The sequence below is a fragment of the Molossus molossus genome, unplaced genomic scaffold (assembly GCF_014108415.1).
Source record: "Molossus molossus isolate mMolMol1 unplaced genomic scaffold, mMolMol1.p scaffold_m16_p_20, whole genome shotgun sequence".
NCBI lineage: Eukaryota > Metazoa > Chordata > Mammalia > Chiroptera > Molossidae > Molossus > Molossus molossus.
The window spans coordinates 40,685,264-40,709,544 of record NW_023425356.1 but is presented as its reverse complement, the minus strand read 5'-3'; the positions used below and the strand labels follow the sequence as shown (position 1 = coordinate 40,709,544).

Below are 24,281 nucleotides of genomic sequence, written 5' to 3'. Positions count from 1 at the left end.
CTGAGCAGATATTTCTGGCATACGAAGATTTGTATGTGCCCTTTTGGGATGTGTGTGCCTCCCTGTAGAGACCACCAATGTGAAGGATTGCATTTTCTGGTGGAATTTAACTAAAGGTACATCCAGCGAGGGGACTTCTGAAGTTGGCTGCAAGTTTGTTTTCTCTCTTTTAAAATTTACAGTAGCTGTATGTCATGAGGTTTTGACATATGTCTGATCTAAGGGAAATGAATTTTCTTATGGGTAGAAGGTTCAGGAGACTCATTCCATCATGCATTCATAAAAACTAATGGATAACCCAGTTTAAGGACAGGTTACTGTAACCCACTGAGCTGCAGACAACAGTGGACAATTTGTTTCCTCAGAATTGATACATATAACTCTTGCAACCAAACCAAGTCTCTAGGATGTAATTCACTTACCAGATGTGTGAGAGTCTGATGACAGTTATACTCGTGTGTGTGTGTGTGTGTGTGTGTGTGTGTGTGTGACAACTACAGTCCAGCCCTGCCTGGCTCAGCTTTATTGGCTTTGCTAAGAGCTGAGGGGCCAATCTGACCATATCTTTACTTTTAAAAAAATTTATTATTATTATTATTATTATTATTATTATTATTATTATTTTTAATCCTCACCCGAGGATATTTTTCTATTTATTTTCAGATAGAGTTGGGGGGGGGGCATTTATGTGAGAGAGACATATTGATTTGTTGCCTCCCCCAGGACTCTGACCAGTGCTGGGGACCACACTGCAACTGAGGAACGTGCCCTTGACCAGAACTGAACCGTGATTCTTTGGTCCATGGGCCGAGGCTCTAACTGCTGAGCAAAACTGGCCAGGGCATATATCTTAACCTTCTGACATGAGGAGTAGTCTTAACAGCAGGGTCTGCCCTTGGTCCCCTGGTGCTTGGCCAACCTGCGGGGCTCAGGAAAGTCCAGGAGAAGGCTAGGCCTTGGGGAAGTAGCCGGGAAGGCAGAATATTCCGAAGGATGAGAGAGAGGGGGCCCTGGTCTGGGATGTGAACTTGTTACTTGTTGATTGCTTTGCTGTAAATTAAGTTTCCTAATCTCCATGCAGCTGGGAAGCCAGGGGCCCCAAATACGTCAAAGCTGGGTGTTCTAGCTTTTTGTCTGCCTGGTCAACATTCTCTTATTAACCTAACAACTCGATAATATTCACTGCAAATTAAATCAAGCCCTTCCTCACACAATTACATTAATGTAGTTGATTGAGTCCGTTGGAATATCCAAGAGTGCTTTCTTGCAGCCAATGAGTATTTTTAACTAGTGGATCAGGTTTCAGGTTTTTGAAAAATAAATGTCTTTGGCTAGTGCCAGAAATTCGTCTGTTGTTGAATCGATTTCAGTGAGATTCAGTGGCATTTTGGTTGCCCAATAGGAGTTAATGCATCCAAAATAAATAAAATTTTAGCTGAAGATATGGACTTCCTTATTTAGGATTTCATAATTTTAAAAATAGGTAGTGTTTTTCTTGACAGAAAACACCCGTGTAGTGGACAGGAAATACCCTGTTTGACAGAGTACTTCAGATTCAGGATTTTTTGTGTGTTTGCTTATGAAAGTAACTTATGTTCCTTGTTGAAAACTTGGAAACCATATACAAGTATAAAGAAAAACAAAACCAGCAAAATTCGAACAATCTCACTGTTAAAATCTGGTGTATTTCTTTGTCTCCTTTATTTCTCTCCCCTCCTTTTATTGATCTTTTTTGTTTGTTTGTTTCAAATGGAGGTTATGTGGGATATTTTGATTTCTACTTTGCTTTTTCCTCCTGCACTTATCTCATGACTATTTCCACAGGCAATTAATCTTATTCCAAAACAGTATTTAAAATATTACATGTGCACCATCGTTTATTTTATTATCTTCTAATGGACATTAGAGAAATTTTTCCCCTTGAAAGAGAATGTTTGCTTAGATATTATAATTTCTTGGGAACCATGTATTCTTGTCATGAAACGTATCATTTTATGGAAAAAGGTAGTTCACTTTTTCCTCTCGATCCACCGCAAATTTAAGGCAAACATGGGAAACAGGTGTGATAGAAAAGGCAATAATTAAAAATTGCTCTTAGAAATGTAGAGAAAAGTGCAAATGATCTTTAATGCCATTTCATAGCTCTGTGCATTCATAGGTATTTTTGTTGTTGTTGTTCTTTTGTCCTAATTGACCACATGTTCGATGTTGCCTCAATTTACTACAGATTTCTGGCGAAGGTGCTTTATTTTTGATTGAAGTTAATCATCTTTTGGGTTTGTGGTTTTAGCAGAATCCAAGGCAGGTCCTCTGAGTAGTTCCTGTGACTGAACGCCAAAAGATAGACCGAAGTAAAAGATCCTGTTCTGGAAAAACGAACCGCCCAAAGGACCTGCATGTCTTTCCTTATTTCTTTTTCTTTCTAAATTAAGAACTAAAATTTAAACAAGAAGCGGCATTTTCCATTTAATTAAAACAATCCAGACTTGGAGAAAGAAGTAATTAAATTACCGAGGTTCCTAGTGCAGCCAAGTGTGTTACTGTGTTTTTATTGCTTTACTAATATGCTATTCTTTTTATTTCTTTTCTTCCAAACACAGCTGAACATGTTGGAACTAACAGCAAGTAGGTTTTTGTTTGTTTGTTTGTTTTTTAATCACTATCAGCAACATTTTAGGGGGGAAATGACAGCGCATCTTTGATAGAAATGGGATTAGACGTAAAATTATTCTGTCCCCACTGTGAGACTTCTATGATGACAATATTATCATTCACTCTGTGTCCTGAGTGCTGGACTTTATGCTTCAGTTGGTTTAATTCTTTCAACAACTCTGAGAAGGTCTAGTAAATAACTTATTCTAGCTAGTAAGTAGCAAAGCCAGAACTGCTATTCTTGTTTGTTTTATTCCATAGTTTATATTTTTTTCAAAGTTTTCTTATTCCATCAGAGTAATAGATATGTTTCTTAAATAAAACAAGAAAACAAAACCCTGAAGTGTTACAGAAAACTTCCTGAGTCCATTCTAAAGTTAATTCTTACTTCTCTATGTGGCCAGAGCTAGAGGAAGGAGTAAGTGGAGCATTCGTATAACTATAGGCTAAGTATCCTTGAAAAAAACCGTGAGCAGAATTTTATTACCATTGTTCTATTGTATCTTAATGCAACAAAAAGGAGAAACAGGAAATTGTTCATAATGTCCCTCAGAGTAGATACTTACTGAGCATCTACTATGCCTTAGAAACTGTGCGAGCTGTTTACACAAGTATTGGTCACACAAAAATACTTAGGAGAGGTATTTCCAAGTGTAGTGTGTACACAAAGGTACTGAAGCGTGGAGAGTTAAGTCACTTGTCACTAATAGTATAGAACCGGTACAAGAACACAGGTCTTACCTGAAATGCAGTGTTCTTTCATTGTGTCTTTCTTTTTTAGAGCCATCGTTAGAGGATATCTATTAAAATTTTCACAAAACTTTATTTTAAAATAGGCAAGCCCTGGCTGGTTTGGTTCAGTGGTTGGAGCGTCGGCCCACAGACCAGAGAGACCCGGGTTTGGTTCCCGCTGAGGGCACGCACCTCGGTTGCAGTTTGTCCCCGGCCCTGGTTGAGGTTGTGTGGGTGGCGACCATTTGATGTGTCTCTCTCACATAGATGTTTCTGTCTCTCTTCCTCCTCTGTCCCTCCCGCTCTGTCTCAGGATAAATGCAAAAATGTCCTTGGGTGAGGATTAAAAAAATAAATAGATAAATAAAATAAAATAGGCAAGATTTGTTCAGTGCTTACTTTGTTTCGAATGGAAGAAAAGTGTGCTCGCAATTTGCTAATTTCTGTCTGTAACTGTGTTTGAGATCTTGGCTGTCTGGAGTTTTGATACATGGAGCAAGTTTAAAGTGTTCATGAAATTATTATATCAGTTCTGCCCCAAAGAAAGCATTTGTAATCTTACTCTTAAATTGCTTGTCATCGAATTCTCTCCTGTTTGTTAGTTATGTTATATTTATTCAGCGTGTACATTTTAGGTAGGGGGTGTGTCAACATTCTTAATCTTTGTCAAATCCATTGGCAGGCACATTTATCCTGGTGTTTGGTCAGTTGCTTAGGGGACAAAACCAAACAGCATATTGGTTATGTTACGTTGGGCTTTGTGGTTTTACAGTTTAGGAAGTCCCGTCCTTGTTCACTATCATGCAACCATTGCTGTTCTAAAATGTTTTCTACTATATGTAACCAGTGGTTTAAAAAAAAAAATTTGGAGGAGACTACAGAAATGTAGATTCCAAAACAAGGCAATGATGCCAGAATCGAATCAATCAGGAATTCCTTTGTTTCTACAACAATTAAACCTTTAACAATGACCTCTGGTGACTAGGAATTATTTGAGTGCGGTTGGGAGTAAAGCATGTGCGTTTTCTACCAGTCCAGGTGGGAACCTGGGCTCTGCTATTGGCTCATCAGATGAAGATGATAATACCTAGCTCGCAGGGCTGTTTTGAGGAGTGCACAATAAAATCAATGTACAGTGCCAGACGAAAAGCAGATGGCTATTATTATTTCCGAGTACTTCCAACTCAATTCCTGAACATATAAAACATGTGGATTTTGAGAATGTTCAACCGTTAAGACTAAAAAGGAAAGAATGTAGGATAGGACCTCCGATTTGAACGCAGAGTTGCAAGTCACATGATCCTATCCTCTTCTGAGAAATGATCCAAAAAGACAGGGTAATGAGAAACAAAAATGTAAACGACCGTTTTTGGTGGAAGTGAGAGACTGCTAAAAAATGCCAGACTGCCCTCCAAAAAGGAATTTCTGCCCATAGCTGTGGAGAGTGGACAGCAGGTCATGGAAATGGACAGCAGGACATGGACATGGACAGGAGGACATGGAAATGGACAGGAGGACATGGAAATGGACAGGAGGACATGGAAATGGACAGGAGGACATGGAAATGGACAACAGGACATGGAGATGGACAGGAGGACATGGAAATGGACAGGAGGACATGGAAATGGACAGGAGGACATGGAAATGGACAGGAGGACATGGAAATGGACAACAGGACATGGAAAAGGACAGGAGGACATGGAAATGGACAGGAGGACATGGAAATGGACAGGAGGACATGGAAATGGACAGGAGGACATGGAAATGGACAACAGGACATGGAGATGGACAGGAGGACATGGAAATGGACAACAGGACATGGAGATGGACAGGAGGACATGGAAATGGACAAGAGGACATGGGAATGGACAGGAGGACATGGAAATGGACAACAGGACATGGGAATGGACAGGAGGACATGGAAATGGACAACAGGACATGGGAATGGACAGGGGGACATGGAAATGGACAACAGGACATGGAAATGGACAGGGGTGGAGGCAGAAGGGGCTGCCTGTACTGTTGCAAATGGTTTGATTTCAGTACTTTTTATGGCTCAATAATATTCCATTGAATATATGTACCACAACTTTTTTACCCATTTGTCTATTGATGGGCACCTTGGTTGTTTTCATATCTTGGCTATTGTAAATAATACTGTAATAATATTGAATGTAAACTATAATTTAAAAAGATTTAAACTATAAGAAAAGCCAAATTTATTTTTTATAAATATAAAACAAAAAATATAGGTTTTAATTTTTATAATTGAAAAGAAAACCTTGGCTTCAAAATAATATATTAATAGCCCTGGCCAGTTTGGCTCAGTGGTTGGAGTGTCGGCCTGCGGACCAGAGAGTCCTGGGTTTGGTTCCTGCTAGAGGCATGTACCAAATAAAATAAAATAAAATAAAATAAAATAAAATAAAATAATGTATTAATAAATGTATCTTCAAGTTATTTATATGATTATATTATGTTAAACTTGGGGCTATCGTTGGTGAACCTCTGATCCCCATTTTTCCCCAAACATTAAGGGAACAAAATAGACACAACCACACAAAAATATACAAGTCATATACTTTCAGCAAATGGCCCATCTCTGTTGCAATGGAGGAGAAAAAAGTAAGTTAAAACTGCAGCAACTACTGTTCACATTGGCTGAAGAAATAAACATACAGATTTATTTATCATGAGAAAAAGGGCTGTTATCCTGGGACATGTCCCTGGATGCTTATCCAAGTGAACCTCCAGCAAACAGCTGGTAGAGAAGAAAAAAAAAAAAAGTACTACTTTCAAAACCATGATACAAAAGAGAAACAACCCGAAATCTTTAAAAAAAAGAATCCCAAGGAAAAGAGGAGGAAATGAAGGGGAAAACCAAAAGCTAGATAAAGAAAAAAGAGAAAGCAATGTGACCATGAAAGAGATAAAAATGGTTATTAAACATGGTGCCATAAATTTAAAAATAAAGCAAAACAAAACCTTAAAGAAATAAATGTCTCAATGTAGGATTAGTACAGATCAAAAATACAAGAATTCAGAAAAGAGTTGGTAGATGAACAGCGGAGAGACTCAAGAAAAAAAAAGAAGAGAAAAATGAAACCACGGAAATAAAAGTAAAATTGGCAGGAGAATAAGAAAGATTAAACATTGCTGAAAACTTAGTGAAGACATAAAGGATGGATGTGAGTAAAATGAAACAAATTTTTAAGAGTTCAGAAGGACTAGAAAGAAAATAGTATCTATAGAAGGCAGGCAAAGGAAATCAAGTATGCACATTACTGAAGTCACTAATAAAGAAAATGGAAACCACGTGACATAATAAATATTTAAAACTATAAATTAAGTGAAGTTCCATAAATTAAAGAAGACTTGAAAAAGTATACCAGACCCAATGGAAATTGCCCCAGAGCCATCAACAAAAACATACTCAAGTTAACTTGCTTAACATCTGAGATACCAAAAGACTCCCTTGAGTGGCCAAGAAAGAAGTCACTTGTAGAAGAAAAAGATTAATGTGACCTTAAACTTCTCTATAACACATTCATTGCTAGAAGATAGTGGAGCAACATCTATAAAATCTTCAGAGAAAGAGTGTGATGTGAGGATTTTTTAACCAGCAAAAATGTTGTTGAAGCACAAAAGCAATAGCAAACACTTTTGAACATGTACAACTCAGGCAATGTTGTTCCCTTGAGACAGCTTCAGGATTTTTTAAATAAAATGACCTATAGTCATTCAAGCTATATCTGAAAAAGCACAAGTCCTGAGCACTGGGTTCATGTAACTCACTAAGAGTAAAACAAATATGGAGATTAGAACAACAGAAGAGACTACAGCGTTGTTGTGCCGATGGTAGAAACAATTAGCCACAAAGGTGAGACAATAGAGGAAAAGAAAATGGGAGGTAAAATAAAGACATTGATTTTAGACGCATATCTGAATGACCTGCATGATATAAGGCAAGGTTTACTACAAGTTGAATTAACTTGAAATTAGACAAAAAGAACACTTTATAATATTAAACAGGCAGAGTAATACTTTATAAGGGCTTGAACCATTCACAGTGAAGATATAACAGTGAAATATATCTATGTATCATTCATAGAATAAAAAATATTAACAGAAGAAATAGAAGCAATTTAGAGTGAGAGACCTTAATTTTCTTCCATAATTCAGGGTGAATCAAGTGGACAAAAATATGTAAATCTATAAGACCTAGTTAACATAATTAATAAGATGGATCTAATTAATGTGTGAAACAATGTTTCCTGAAAACAGAGAAAAAATATATATATAATGTTTTTTTATTGATTTTTTTAGAGAGAGAGGAAGGGAGAGATAGAAACATTGATGTGAGAGAGAAACATCAACTGGCTGCCTCCTGCATGCCCCCTACTGGAAAGCAAGCCCCAAATCTGGGCATGTGCCCTGACCGGGAATTGAACTGGGACCTCTTGGTTCATGGGACGATGCTTCATCCACTGAGCCACACCAGCTGGGCCAGAGAATACATCTTCTTAAGTGATCATGGAGTATTGACAGAAACAGACAGCATCACAAGGAAAAGTACACTAATCACAGTACAATAAAACTAGAAATTAGTAACAAGAGAAGAAATTTAAAAATAATTCATCAGAATTAAAAACCTTTCTCTCAAAATTATGTCAAAGAGAAAATCAAAACTAAAATTATTAAATCTAGAAAATAAGTATAGTAAAAGCATAGCAGAATCTGTTATATGCATAAAACAACTCCCAGAAAAAAAAAATACAAATTTACGAGCTTGAGTAGTTATTAGGAAGTTAGAAGAAAACAACAAAATCAGTCTATCCAAAGAAAAATAGGATAATTAAGAAACATAAAAGCAGATGTAATGAATTATATAAGAAATAAATAGATGTACTTCTTTGGGAAAAATAAAATATTAGTTAATGAAGTTTTTGAAAATGGTAGAGGGCACGTATATATAATGTAAGAAACAATAATAGGGAAAAATATCTGGACATTTAAGCCATAAGAAATTCTGTTTTCTGAACTCTAGGTGATACTTCAAAAAATGGGTAAAATTTCGAGAGAAAGATAATTTACTAAAAGACTCCAAAATATATAGAAAATACAGACAGGTTGACAAATCATTGGGGAGGGGGAGGGGGTGTTGCAGAGAAATCAAAACCCTGATGATTTCATAAGGGAATTCTGCCAAACCTTTAAAAACCGATAATGCTGAGGGTATTTAAACTGTTCCAGAGTACAGGGAGTGAAGGTTTAACAATTTCTAAAATGATGTAAGCATGATATTGACATCAACATTTAATAAAGATTGAACTTGAAAGAAAACTTGAGATCATTCCCATTCATGTTCTTGCAAATAACTATGCAAAAATCCTAAATAAAATGTTGACCAACAGAATCTAGCATGCATTGAAAGAAGAAAACATACTGATTAAGGGGGCTTATTTCAGGGACAAAATGGTGTAGTGAAAAGAAATCTATTAACATTACATTTAAGGAGGGAAGCACGTGATTTTGTTCATACACGTTAAAAGGCAGCACACTTGAATGTTCGTGCTTAACAACTAAAAGAAAAACCTCTAATACAATTGGGAATAGGCAGATATCTTCTTAACCTGATGAAATAGATCAATTTCAATCCCAAATCCAGTATTATATTTAATGGGGAAACACTAGAAGCATTCTTACTATTTTCAGAAACAGATAATGAAGTTTGCTATCCCCTGTATTATTAACATTTTTCTGGAGTACCATATATATTAGCAGTAAGCTTAAGAAATGTGCAAACTTCTACATGAAAAAAAAACCCCCAAAACTAAAAAAAGCTTCTAATATTCCCCAAAGAATACTTCAATAATTGCAATAATACACCACGGAAAGTCTCAGCATCTTGTTAGTTTCTCCTAATTCATTCTATCAATTTATATGACATTCACAGAAATAACTATAGGATATTTTTGGACCTGAATTGGTTGATCTGCAGTTGGTATGGAAACATATACTGGCACAAACGCCAGGAAAATTCCACAAAGAGAGACTAATGATGTGGAATTAGCCCCAACCGAGATTAAAGAAGGCATATTAAGCCTCAGTTATGAAGACTATTTGCTTCTAGGTTATGAAGGGAAAGATGAATGGAAAAGGATACAGAATACATATGTGAACTGCAGTGGCATGTATTATCAATGGGGAAAATGGATTTTCCAATAAATAGTAATGAGCCGACAGGGTAGCCATTTGGGGAGGGAAAAGGATCTATCAGACCTCATAGTTTACACCAGCAGAAACTTCAAATGGATCCTTGATGTGAATGTAAAACATAAACCGGAAAACTGCTAGAAGACATCATGGGGTAATGCTTTGTAACTTCAGTATGAAGAAAGCTTTTTCAGCCATGAGAAAAAAACAGGAACCATAAGCAAAAAGTAGTAACTTTTATTATTTCTGTATGACCAAAGTTGCTATAAGCAACATCAAACTAGAGAAAACTTTTTGGAAGTGAGAATACAGACAAAATCTCCTTTACCTAATATATAAAGAACTTCTGTAAATTGACACAGTAGCCCAGTATAACAATGGATGAAGATGACGGACATTCACTTGACACAAAGGTAATGAAGAGAGGTCCTCCCTTGACACTGTGATATTAATCACCCCCTTCCCACATACCTGTCTCAATAGCCTGCTTATTTCCATCATAGCACCCGTTCTCACCTGTTGTTGTTGTTTTCTCTTTGCTCGACTACCTGTTTTATTCTCCGTTTTCTCTTCAAGGCTGTGAATTCCATAAGGAAAGGGAATATGTCTGTCTCCTTCACAGGTTTGTGCCACGCGAGGTACCATCAGATATAAGGCTGTTCTATTCCTTCTTCAGAAAAATGCCTTCTAAACATTCTTCCTGATGACCTGTGCCAAACATATCCAGTTTTCTTATAGTAAAGTTGCAGAATTGAAAAGAAGTCACATAAATGCACGTAGTCGCTGAGCTACAATGGGAACTGTCTCATGAGGCCTTCCGTGTTCATCGTCATGCATGGGGTGTGATCACCTAGGGGGTATTTGAAAATTATCTGCTGAATTAAAAAGTTTTAGAAGAGTGTTTTCCAGAAGAGATCTTAAGTTTTTGTCAGTCTGTTCTTTGGCAGAGTGTAGGCATCATTAATAACTTCATTAGAGTCTTAAATTCAATTTCATTTACTTCAAGTTTTCGTCAGTTAATTCATCTGTCTCTTTGACTTTATTGATTTAATTACCATGAGGAGATTCATGGGCAAAATTATAGATAATGTGTGAATGACTTCAGAAGTTCTATTTAAAAAAATTTTTTTTTTCTTTATTGATTTTATAGAGAAAGGAAGGGAGAGGGAGAAAGAGAGAGAAACATCCATGAGAGAGAACATTGATTGGCCGCCTCCTGCATGCCCCCCACTGGGGATTTGGCCCACAACCTGAGCATGTGCCCTGACTGGGAATCGAACTGGCTCCTCTTGGTGCAGGGGTCGATGCTCAACCACTGAGCCACTCAGGCCAGGCCAGAAGTCCTTTTAATGCTCATTATTTCTCTAATTTTTTAGGACTAAATGCCGTAATTGTTTTAAGAGATTTTATATTACTTAGGATTTTTTTTCTCTAATTATTTTTCAGGCAGTCATAGTAATGTTTTCTGATTTCTCCAGACATCACACTTTTCATGTCCATATTTATTGTTTAAATTTTCACCCCTTCTAAAATTGGTCATGGATGTGTTTGTGTGTTTCTGTTATGGCCATTTAGTTATTATAGACACACTCATATACATACATATGTTTATATTTCCTGTTTTTCAAATAAACTACTGATTCTTGAAGATAAAGACTAACTTTATTTCCTTTATAAATTGCAATAGTAAGTATTTTAAAGTCATAATTATTGTTGTTCAAAATTGTTGTTTAAGTATTTCTGTAACTTCACCATCATCCAACAGCGAGGGTCACTGTCCAGGTGATGGAGTCTCCAAAGGCCACAGTTGCTGTTCTCAGAGAAGTTATACTCTAGCTTGGGCAACTGAACATGCAGTTAATAAATGTTGCTACTGCTACATAAAAGGATGATTCCAAAACTTAGTGTTGTAACACAACAAACACTTACTACATCACACTCTTTGCGAGTCAGGAATCCCAGCATGACTCAGCCAGGTCCTCTGACTCAAGGTCTCTCCCAGATCTGTAATCAAGGTACTGACTGGGTCTGCAGTCACTGTACAGCTTCACTGTTGAAGAGTTCACCTAGGGACTCCCCGGGCCTTGGCAGGATTGAGTTCCTCCTGAGCTGTTGGCCAGGGGCTGCCCTCATCTGGGCCATTGGGCCTCTCTGTAGGATAACAGGCTGGCTCCTCCCATGGTTAATTTCCACCAGGAGGGAGAGAGCATACAAGGCAGGAGCTGTAGTCTCTTTGTAACCTAATCTCCATGGTGACATCCCATTGCCTTGGCCCTGTTCTCTTGTTAGAAGCCAGTCATTGGATTCAGCCCACGATCAAGGACAGGGAATTACAGAGTGTGAATATCACTGGAGGCCATTCTAGAGCATGCTCCTCACATCCAGTAAAGAGCAAACAAACAGTGAAGACAGGTCATTAAAAAAATCCAGAGGAGTGATTTCTAAGGGTTGAGAAATTCAGGAAGGTGTTCCATAAAAGCTGGGGCTTGAGTTAAATCTTAAAGAAAAGTTTGGTAAGGGGAAAAACAGCCTCTTATATAGAAAAAATACAAATAAAGGCATGGAGATAGATGTTCTTCTAAAATACTTTGGCAACAGATACTATATATATAGAAAATATAACTTGAGAGTAGTAATTTCTTATGAAGTATTAATTAGCAACCCTAAATCAGATACCTACTTTCTGTTTTCAGTAAATGCTGTTTTTATCTCAGTCTTGTTTGGGTATTAATCTTTTTAAGTATCAGAGAATAAAGATCAAGCATATTTCTGGAATGCTTTATCGTGTAACTTTGACTTCTGAGATCTGATTTCATGACAAGTATGGTAAATGATGTTCTATTCTCTCCAATGGCAAGAAAGTAGATTTTTAGTTATCTGAAATGAAAAACTCACATAAACACGAAGTTTGACTTTTTCATCTTATGCAAGGTAAAAATATAAAGATTCTTTTTAGAAGGCATAGCTTAATAAGAATGTACGGTATTTACTGATGCCTTCTTGAGATGGAATTTCAAATTCATTAAATTATCTTAAATAGTGATAGGCACCCAAAAAAGCATGATTTTTTCCTGAACTCTCAGAGGGAAGTTGTTCCTTGTAGTAGAGTAGATACTTATTTTCCCTAGCCTCATGTGACATTGTGACATTGTCATGAGGGCTGCTGGCCTCATTAAACTCTCAGGACAACTCTGTGGTGTAGGGGGGATTATTATCTATGTTATAGATGAGGAAACTGAGTCATTGAGATTAAGGCACTTGACAGATACGAAAAACAAAACACTAATGCATGGCAGTGCCTTGATTCTAACCCAGGTAGTTGTTTTTTTAATCCTCACCCGAGGGTATTTCTCTTCATCACCAGAGCAGAAGGAGGGAGAGAGATGGAGAGAGAGAGAGAGAGAGAGAGAGGGAGAGAGAGAGAGAGAGACATCGATGTGAGAGGGACATATCGACTGGTTGCCTCCTGCATGACCCAACCAGAGCCAGGGACGAGGTTCGTGCCCTTGACCGGAATCGAACCCTCAACTCATTGGTCCGCAGGCCAGGGCTAACCCAGGTCCTTTTGATTACCCTGTCTGAGCTCTTAGCCAAAACAATAAACTCGCCTCTTAGGTCAAACAGTTAGTCAATGCGTGCCCCGTGGTGAACAGCCCCACGTCGAAGGCCACTGTCGCTCCCGCTCCGTGGCTCTGCTGGGTCTGGAGCAGCACCCAGCTGTGAACCAGTGTGGCAGGGGCGTCCCTTTCAGCCTCTCTGCTAATGGTTATTAACGGTGCTTGTAAAACACGTGTTGGATATTGCATTCGGGTTTGCGTACAGATTGTACAGCAAAGAAACAGCCCCTGCCTCTGGGGGTTTGGGTTTAAAGGGAAGGCTTGATGTAATCAGTTCACTGGAGTGTTCTGCAGAGAGAAGCAGAGAAGCCTGGGAACTTGGAGCCGAGGTGTCGAAACCCCGTGGTGATAAGAGGGGCCTGGTCACTGTGATACCAGAGAAGTGTGGAATGTCTCCGCTGTTTGTCTGGAGTTTGGGGAAAGTTTTGGCTATGTGCCAGTCTCCTGGTCTCTGTGGGGACACATGCCTCTCCTTGCAAGTGCGGCTGTGCTGTGGGGACTTGGGGAGAGAGGACGTGGGGTAGCGCTGCGTGGGTATGTGGACGCTGTCCTGTTACCAGGTATGGGCCCAGTGTGTCTTGGGTTAAAAATGCCTTTGGTGCCCGGCCGGTGTGGCTCAGTGGTTGAGTGTAGACCCAAGCACCGTAGTCGCTGGTTCGATTTCCAATTAGGACACATGCCCAGGTTGTGGGCCTGATCCCCGGGGGGGGGGGGGGGGGGAGTGGGGACATACAGGAGGCGGCCAATCGATGTTCTCTCTCATCGATGTTTCTATCTCTCTCTCCCTCTCTCTTTCTCTCTCTAAAATCAATAAGGAAAAAATATTTTAAAAAAAATGCCTTTGGAGAAGATTGACACTGAAACAAAGTAACTAATTTTATTGACCTTGAAGAGACTATGGTAACTTCCAAACCTGGGATCAATTCCATTAGCAGCTAGGGAAATCCTCTGAACTTCATGTTAGGAGAGAGATTTAAATTCAAAACGAATACCCGTTTAAATGATGATTCAGTGTTATGTTCCGTATTTACGGTTATACCGGATATTTCGTACCCCCAGTATTTCCTCCACGAAGAGAACAAAGCGAGACAGGTACACCGTGTACGTGCACGGACACGCATGGTTGCAAGCGTGGGTAGAGACAATAGACACCGAGGGTAAGCAGAAGGGGACCCGAATGGGACAGTGGTGGAACTTCAGTGTTACAAGTGCGAAGAGGGTTGCTTTTCATTCAGCCCGAAGGGGCTCTTCGTATGTTCCTGAAGACTGACTGCGGGAAGATGACGTGGCCAAGAGCTGTGCACGGAAGATGAAAGCTGGACGTGCAAGGATGGGGAAGCACCCCATATCCAGCCCTGGCTGGTGTGGCTCCGCAGCTACAGCGCCCACCTGCGGACTGAGGCTCACAGGTTCGATTCCCGGCCAAGGGCACGTACCTGGGTTGCAGGTTCGATTCACGGCCCCAGTTGGCCTCGTGCAGGAGGTAACCAGGTGACGTGTCTCTCTCATGTCAATGTTTCTTACCTCCTTCATCCCTCCTTTCCACCCTGTCTAAAAATCAATAGAACAATGTCCTCGGGTGAGGATTAACAGCAACAAAAAGAATACCATATCTAGATAATGACTGTTCTGATTAGATTCTAAATTCTTAAAATAGTTCACCTCACAGATGAGGTCTCAAATCAGTGATTTCCTTGTTATCTTGCCTGATGCTCAGAAATATTTTTGTGTCTTTCCCTAGTGGCCATTGTAAACCCCTTAAGAACCACACCCCAAAAATTCCTGAGCGCAACCTCAAGCTTGTATATGACCCAGTGAAATCCCTCCCTTCTCAAAGTATACGTACAGTTATTTTAAATTTTGGAGGAACAAAGTGCTCTTCCTAGTCTACCTATTCTAAATACCAATTTTTATCCCGGCGCCACCTTTTAGACTTTGTCTCTATGCACATCTGTCTTTGTGGACACTTACAACAAAGTATATGAGCAATTCTGTTTTGCCTTTTTATTTAATAGTATATGATAAAGTTTTACTTGTGTTTCTATGTGGAACCATAGTTTAACTGCTGCCCAACATTATTTAGAGAATCATGTTTTTAGTCATATCTCTATTTTGACATTATTTATTAATTGACTGGTAACGTCAATATCTTTTTATTCCCAGTGAATTATAACAAAGAAGGAAATAATTTTATAACATCATTTTTGGACTCATAGCTGTAATACATATAACTATGGTAAATTCACAAAAGTCGTAACCAGTTATGATCTTACCAACAGGACTAATATTCCAGGTTTATGATGGTCCTGGTTTGAGTGATAATCTTTAAAATTGTGTGTTCTTTCTTACAAGGCACTTCAAATTTCATTCTAACTAAAGATGAACATTTGCTCTGGTCTCGGTTCTTTGCTATCCTTCTTTCAATGAATTTCCTTTCATCTAGTGATTGGTAATTTATTTTTGTATAAATTAATGATCTCTTTAGATAGTATAGGTTTTTTTTTATTTTATTTTTTTTTATCCTCACCCAAGGACATTTTTGCATTTATCTTCAGACAGAGCAGGAAGGAGAGAGGGAGGAAGAGAGAGAGAGAGACTCATCGATGTGAGAGAGACACATCAATTGGCTGCCACCCACATGACCCCATCTGGGGCCAGGGACAAACTGCAGCCAAGGTACGTGCCCTTAGTGGGAACCGAACCTGGGACTCTCTGGACCACAGGCTGACGCTCTAACTGCTGAGCCAAACTGGCCAGGGCAACAGTATAGGTTTTAATTTATTTTCTTTGTTGTTGTTGTTAATCCTCACCTGAGGATATTTTTCTATTGATTTTCAGAGAGTGTGGGAGGGAGGGAGGGAGGGAGAGAGAGAGAGAAAGAGAGAGAAACATCGATGTGAGAGAGACACATTGATTGGTTGCCTTCAGCACAATTGAACTTGCCACCCAGGTACATGCCCTTGACCAGAATTGAACCCACCACCCTTCAGTCCGAGGGCTGATGCTCTAACCACTGAGTCAAACTAGGCAAGGTAGTTTTATTCTATTTTAGTTGATGACATAATTATTGCCAAATCTGGCTTTATATATATGTTTTTTTAGGTTTTCATTTTCATTTGATTTTTATATATTCATACCTTTCACTGTTTTCCCTTGTGATTTCTCTATTACCTTGAAAAGGAGAGTTTTATTCTTATATATCTGATATATATTCTATTTTTGATTCAGTTAAAATAATTATAATGATTATATTGAACCATTTAATTCTTTTGGAGTTTCTTTGATTATAGACTGTAAAATATGAAATGAAGTAAAATGTTTTTTAAAATAATAATTCTGTTTTACCTACCTCATCTTCATATACTAGTTTGTGTATAGATCATTCATTCTTTCCTCGTTATTACATGTTTATGTGTATACCTGCGCTCTCTTCTCTTAGTTACTGGGGCTTATGACGTTCTTCACGGTCTTGTCTTCATTGATATAAATTGGCCGTATGCCGCTCAAAATACATCAAAGAATATCATTGCTAAGTATTCTAAAACACACACAAGCAAAAAATAATTTTTTTTGAAATTTGTAATATATTATATCCATACACTAACTTGCCAGAATACACGTATTTTAATATTTAGCTTTCTTTAGATAATGATTTTTTTTTCATTAAAAAAATCTTTAATTGTCTTCAATAAGCAGTACTACTTAATTCCATGTCGTGTTAAACCTGGAACATTCATACCGTTGCTGGGATTTTAAGTGCATGGTTCTCAAAGAGCTTATTTGCATATATGCGTAACCAATGTACACAGACAACGATGTGGTGAAGGCAGGGGGTCGGGAGTGCGGAGGAGGGTGTCAGTGGGGGAAAAAGGAGGGACATCTGCAATACTTCCAACAATAAAGATAAAACAAGAAATCTTTATGTTAATAAGAGACAGGAAAGAAGAAAAGAAGAAGCAAACAGAAAAGATGGGAACAAAAACTAAGATGTGATTGAAAATAGTTCCTTCTATTAAAACTAAAGAATCGTGAAAAGAAGAATAAGTGCAAGGTTCCTTTGTCAACCGCCCTAAACCTGGTTTGTGTGTGTTTCTTCTGGGCAGCGGCAGGCACCGTCTGGCATCATACATGAAATATGAATTGTGTAATTGGAGTGAGTCTGTACGAATTCAATGCTTTGATATTGCATTCAGAACTGGCATTCTACAAACAAAGGGGTGGTAAATGTCATGCCGATCGTTTGAGCCATAAGGTTGCCAGGAGGACAAGATCCCCCAGGCTCGGTGCCCGGGAGGGACCATCTGCGGGCACTAGGATGCCTGTGGGCCAAGGGCAGGCACACGAGCTCGGCTGCTGGCCAGGTGGCCTCCTGCGTCACCCCTGCTGCCCGGCGCGGGACCAAAGCACTGTGCTCGCCTGGAGGGGAATCCGGTGAAACTGAGCCAAACATTTCCTCTTCCCGGAGCCCGGCTGCCTTAACCTTGGGCAGATAGGCGACCCCCAGGGATCTCTGAACCTCAGTCCTGGGGCGTGCTTGGAATCTGGACTGGAAGCTGTGGAAAGGCTGCCCGGGCTGAGGGCTGAGCCTTGGCCTCTGACCCTGGCAGCTCTCTGGCTTCCTCACCCCAGCCCTTCCCACCCTCACATCCAGGTCTCTGCCAGGCGGATGGAGGATGGTGGCAGCCAGCAGAAGCAGAGAAGGGGCTACTGGGTTGTCTGGGCGTGGAGAACAGGTGGCTGAGAACCTGCCCCCAGAAGGAGGTGAGAGGCAGGACCACGCACGAGCCAAGGCTCCAAGCTCAGACTGCATGTCCGTCGTCCCATGGAACTTCACATAACGAACACAAATACAAAGATAACGTTATTGCCAAATAGCGACTGCAAAACATTAAACCCCTTTTGAGAGCAGGGCCCTGTGCTGCTGCACTGGTCATAGGTGTGCGCCAGCCCTTCCTTGGTGGGACACCGGGTGGGTCTGACTGCTCCAATGCTTGGCTTGCTCATGCCTCTCCGGCCACCTCAAACCAACCTTAAGGATATTCTGCCTGTTTGTCGAATGAATGAATGCAAGTGTTCAGGGAAAACCACACACATATTATCACATCTATATAGACGTGTAAAAGCATCTATTTTTAGCACTGCCTCTGATTCCCACATTTTTGCAAATAAAGTGTTTACTTCAGAAATACCCTTTTGGATCAATGAAGTATCTTTTCCCTGAACACGTGATTAAGGCGCTGCACACCAGTTTGTTCAGTTGTGGAAACAGGGCGAAAGTCTGTTCTCCTAACTTGTGGGAATTTCAACAATATTAATGATTCTTTTCTAAGGACTTGCAAGCATGTTTTATTTCTTTTTAAATTCAACAACATTTTACCTCTCCTTTCATAATGTTTCTTTTCTGTGTCCCTCACTGATGTCTAGATTTATTTGCAAGACCATTAAAGAATTGTCTAAGAGAACAACTTTGAAATGAATTCTGATATTATTTTCTTAAAATTTAATACAGGTTTCTAAAAGAATATTATTTAAGTTAAAATATGTTCTCCTACATAGTATTAATATTCTTGTTTGCTCTCAGGGTCCCCCGATCACACTGGAAAGATTGTTAATTCAATTTTATTTAATAGAATGACTTACGTTTTCTTATCTCTCTGAGTCTACTTTATCAATTCACGGATATAGTTGAATGTTGAAATGCTATTTTGTATTTAGGATTTCAGATAAAACTGAGAGTCTGAGCTTCACTGGCCATTAATAATCCCAAGGCTGTTTTTGCAAGAATGCTGGCTGCAGTCCTGGCCAAAGTCCAGTCTAAGCAATAACATCCTCCTCTGTGTACCTCAAAGCCCGGTGTCAGTTATGAAGGCGTTCTCCTCTGCTTCCTGTTCTAAACAACTGTGTCACGTTGCTGGATGCATGTCCGTGGTTTTTCTGTCCAAGTGCAATGACCTGCGTTCATTATACATACATTGTCTGCAGTTTTGTCAAGTGCATATGTTTCAGGTTATCCTACAGCTCATTGTTAAATGAACGATCTCTTTGGTTGGTGGAGCAGAATGCTATTTAATCAATATTAGCCAACATGCAATGCGTGAATTCATCATTGACCTGGAGTTTATAAAACACACCAAATTCATCACTTCATGTCCAAACAATCATTAAGGACCTTTAAGTGGTCTTGAAAATTACCTGTTTAATGTGAGTAGGAACGCACTCAATTAAATGAGTCCTGAAATGTAGTTGGCATCAGCTCAGCTCGAAGTCAGGAAACAGTTCTGTTCTTGTGGATTAGACGCAGATCATTTAGAATGGTGCTGGACAGCAATGTTATAGTTGAATGAAGCTGGGGAAATCTGGAAGAGTAGACTGTAGATTCCGTTGAAAACAGGACAAGTAACTTTAGTTATTTATCTGATTTTCTGTAGCACCCCAAAGCAGGAAATAGGATTTTTAGATTTCCATTTAGATAACGGTAATGCTTTGACTATGTATGTTTAAACTAGCAGCTTCGCACATAGAAAACATCGTAATTGATGTGTGTTGAGTTAATAGACTGGGAATAGAAGTTTTAGGAAGTGGAACTTGTGGAGATTTAGCTCGCTGAAGGGCCGTGTCCCAGTATCTGGAACTGTTCTGTCCTCACGTCACCCTCTGTTAACCTGATGTCTCTTCCAGTCCCACCTGGGACCTCATATCCTCCTTGAGGCTTCTACAGTGTCGTCTCTCTGTCCTCTGGACACGGAGAAAACATGCCGCCCCGTTGCCTTCCTGTCACCTGGCCATTCTCAGAGGCTAGGTTAGATTTCTAAACTTTTCATAGCTTGGTATTTTTTAAGATTTCAACTATATTTCTATTTCCATCACGGCAGGCCCTGTGACTTAGATATTTTTTTACTTTTTCTGTTTTTCAAATATCGATTCGTTTATAATGCAGCTCTGGGGTCCTTGTTTTCACTTTTCACATATTTATGTGCAACTGAAAATATAAGGCCAAGAACTCTATACACATCTTTAAAAAACAGAACAAAACAAAACAAAGAACATTTGAACACTGTTATCAAATCATTCACAGGCAGTGTTCAGACCCCAACAAGGAGCAATAAATCTCCCTCCTATTATCAAGAAACCGCTTGGAGTGGAGAAAACGCCAAGGAGCAGAAGTGTGCTGGTGGAAAGGAAAAAGGAAATGAGGACCTGGATATCGATCTTGCCAAGCGAAGCGGTGAAAGAAAACACGACATTGTGAATTTCTTTCCATTATTTTCTCAAATACAATCCAGCAACTCAGATTAGGAGAACAATGGCTGAGATGCTGGAAAAAAATTCCAAGCCATCTGATAAATCGCTAGGAAATGGGCAATAACAAAATTAATGAAAAGAGGAAAGACTTCCTTAGAGTTTCGGTTATGTTTTTTAAATCAAATGTGGTCTAAAGAGTGACATAGTTCTCATATTTGTAATAATACAGATGTCCCTCCTTTTTTCCCCCATTGACCCCCTCTTCCCTGCTCCCGCCCCCACCCGTCCTGCCTTCCCCACACTATTGTCTGTGTCCGTGGGTTATGCATATATATCTGTAAGTTCTTTGGTTTATCTCTTCCTGTCCCCCCTGTCCTCTGAGGTTCGCCAGTCTTTAATTTTTAAAGACTTGCTATATGTGGGAAATTGTCTATTGATTTACCTACATCAATAACTTGATTGAAGTAGAGATCAAAACATTTTGGTCAACAGAGGAAACTGAAAACTTTGGGTTGACTAATCGGTGTTACACTCACCATGTAACCTGGTCTTTGGCTGTAGCATAGAGGCTCCATGGTCTAACAGACTACAGGATCTGGGTTTCACGTTCATTCTTTCTTTTTTCTTGTCTCCCTGTTTCCCATCTTGAAACAGTGATTGAGAATTTGCTGTAGGTACATTGAGACCATTCATCTGCTCCAGTCAGTGCTGGTCACAGTGTCCCATGGTGTCATGTGGTAGATGCCACCATGCACAGGACACTGTGCTAGCCAGCCACGGGATTGGGTGGCTTTGGTTTATCACTTCAATCGTTTAGGTAATTATAACTGTCCTGCCTTTTTCCTGAGGTTGTCATGAGGCTCACAGGGAGTCACTCCACGTTACCAAGTATTGTGAATTGTAAAAATACTTGCAAATATAGTTATGGGTAATAACAGTCATTTGATAGAATATAGGATCACCTTGTAAACTTGGTACATATATAGAATTTAAAAGAAATGAGCACTATAAAGAACATATTTTTCTTTCCTTTGAAACCCTGAATTTTCATGTCCTTTTTGAAATCTTCTTTGATTCTTTCTAAAAACAAACACAAACAAAACGTTCTCTGGATGAATTACTGCTCCCGCACTACCTTTTCCATACTTGGTTCTGCACTTGCTACATTGTACTGTGATTACATATTTACAGTTTTATCTTCTCTACCAGACCACCAGGACTTGAGGGCAGGGTTCATGTATGTTCATCCTTGTTACCAGAGGCACCGACATATACTACATGCTCAGTATACGTTAAATAGATTTTAGAAGGACTTTTCCAGTGATGTGTCTCCGTGTGTTTAGTTATATTATTTACTAGGCAAGCGGGATCTCTATGAAAGGTCATATCCAGGCACGTGACAAGAAAGAATTCTGGATGTTGTGTGCATCAAATTAGGCATCTGAACCATGGCCAAGTCCTGCCCGTGGTCCGGAGGAAAGGAGGAGAGAGTTAGTGGTGATACGATCGTTGACAGAATGGAGATCTTGGAAGACAGGAAATGTCTGTGAACCGCTCAGGTTGCTCCGTGTAGAAATGCTTCCAGACATCTTAACCTCTTTCTTCATCACTAAAGTTTTTCAGTTTCATCTTCTCTGGACCTCACATTTTCTTGTCTGTAGAAAAGGGGATTGAACCAAACGCTCTTTAACGCCTCTTCTAGCTTGATGGCTCTATTTGGAGATCGATGGTTGTTTCATTATTTTTGGTGGGTGTCCTTTATAAACAACTAGGTAAAATTAATTGAACAAAGTGGAAATGATCTCTGCGTTCTGTTAAATGTCCCTTACCTTCATTCTTCCCACGTAGTTACTATACAACTGTTATCAAAACAACATTAAAGTCAACTGGGGAAAAGGCAAAACATTCAAAGGGATAGGACTTAAACCAGGCTTTATAGAAGGAGAGGTGCACGGACAGATGAAAGATGGGGGGATGGCCACGGGGCTGGTGAGGGAGCACAGCAGCTTCATGCGAAGTAAAGGGTGTTGACGAATTTGGAAGATCGGATTAATAGAAGAGAGGCCCTGGAATGCCTTGGAAAGTTCTCACTTAATTCTATAAGCAAGAGAGGACCGTGTTCGGGCAGGAAGAGAGGACAGAGTTGTACCTGCTGAATGTCATCAAAGGCTTGGCAGGGGATGAAACCACCATGAGCAAGAAGGAAGGGAAGGGGAGGTCGCTCGTGACGGGACTGGCACAGGGCCTCCCTAAGAGGAGAGAGACCGGAATGGGAGCCTGTCCTGGGGGAGGAGGGTCCCTGCTGCCAAACGGCCCCATCATTCAACTCGGAAGAGCTGGGAAGGATCCTCACAGCTGGAAGGATATCGCGGCTCAAGTCTTTACCTCTCCCGAGTATTTCTCACAACTGATGAAAGATTTATCTCAGCTGTCCGTGTGGTTTGCAAAAATGTTTATTAATGAGCTGCAGGAGAGATGCCTATCTTTGTTGAGCACAGGTGGATAGTTGAGTCTCTGGAAAACGCAATGAAGGCTAATCGGTCCTTTTATTTCCATGTCTTGGTTTCCACTCTTGAAGAACAGGCGTATATGCAGGGCTGTTTTTAAAAATTGTTATTAAAGAGAATGTTCTTGCCTGTATGCACTTTTCACTGTTCCATGATGGGCCGTTTCTAGCACTTTTTTGTATCCCTTTCTACTGCCTGAGGTTTGAATGCTCGAAGCATTTCAGTCTTCTGCCGCGAGGAACCGGGGAGCGTGGCCTCGCAGTCCTGCTGACAGTGGATGTGCCACTGCACAAGGTGTGCCTCTGTCCAGCCTCGGGGTGGCTCCGTCCTCAGCTTCGCTCGGCCGGGGACGGAGTTTGCACTGTCACGCTCCCCCCGGGGCCTCTCCATTCTTTTGCACACGGCAAGGTGTCTCGTCTATGGTGAAGGGCGGAGGCCTTTTAGTCATGTAATCTCTAAAACAACGGCATGGGTTATGGTGGACAAATCGTGCTTCTTTTCTAATTTACTTCTTTCGTTTCTTAAATCCTACAGTCTGTCTTTGTATCGTGTTGTGCTCATCATAGAAGGCCTGGCTAGTGAATTATTATCCTTTGAAGTTACAAAATCTTTTTCTAGCAGTGTTCCTTTGAAGCTGGAAAATGTCTTGTAAAAACGAAGTGTTAAGTATTTTTCTGATTTTGTACTATAGTTGCCTATTACAGTTTTAAATATAGTCTATGCATTCACTGGATATATTAGAAAATTTTTTATCTATCCTGGGAATTTAAGATGGGGCGTCTGTACGTATGAGATTCAATGAATTTTATACTGTTATTTAAATATATGGATGTTTCCTGGGGAAAGTCTTTAATACCCTGTAAGGGCCACTTTCCACTTGTCTATTTTAAAGGTTGAATTTATTTTATGTTTTTATTTAAAAAAATTTTTTTCTTTATTGATTTTAGAGAGAGAGAGAAATATCGATGAGCGAGAACATTGGCCACTTCCTGCATGCCCCCCACTGGGGATCGGGCCCACAACCTGGGCATGTGCCCTGACTGGGAATCGAACCAGTGACCTCTTGGTGCATGGGCTGACACTCAATCACTGAGCCACACCTGCCGGGCGATTTTTATTTTTAAAACACATTAAGATGTTTACTATAGACGTGCTATATCCTGCAAAAAGCATATCGCCAGCTCCACCCGCACTGGTGTCTGGGCTCCTTCTCTTCACCCCACCTCAGTCCTGGTTTTCCAGCGAATGCTTGTCCCCACCTGTTCCTATATGAGGCAGTGATTTGTATAGAACACCGGGGCAGTTAGGAGGGTGG

The 24,281-nt window shown here is 39.9% G+C and overlaps 1 protein-coding gene across 1 annotated transcript in view; it reads left to right on the top strand.

Annotated features, from left to right (window-relative positions):
* Positions 1-24,281, top strand: part of HMCN1 (hemicentin 1) — a 427,446-nt gene that overhangs the window by 75,575 nt on the left and 327,590 nt on the right. The gene's annotated exons all lie outside the window — the stretch shown is intronic.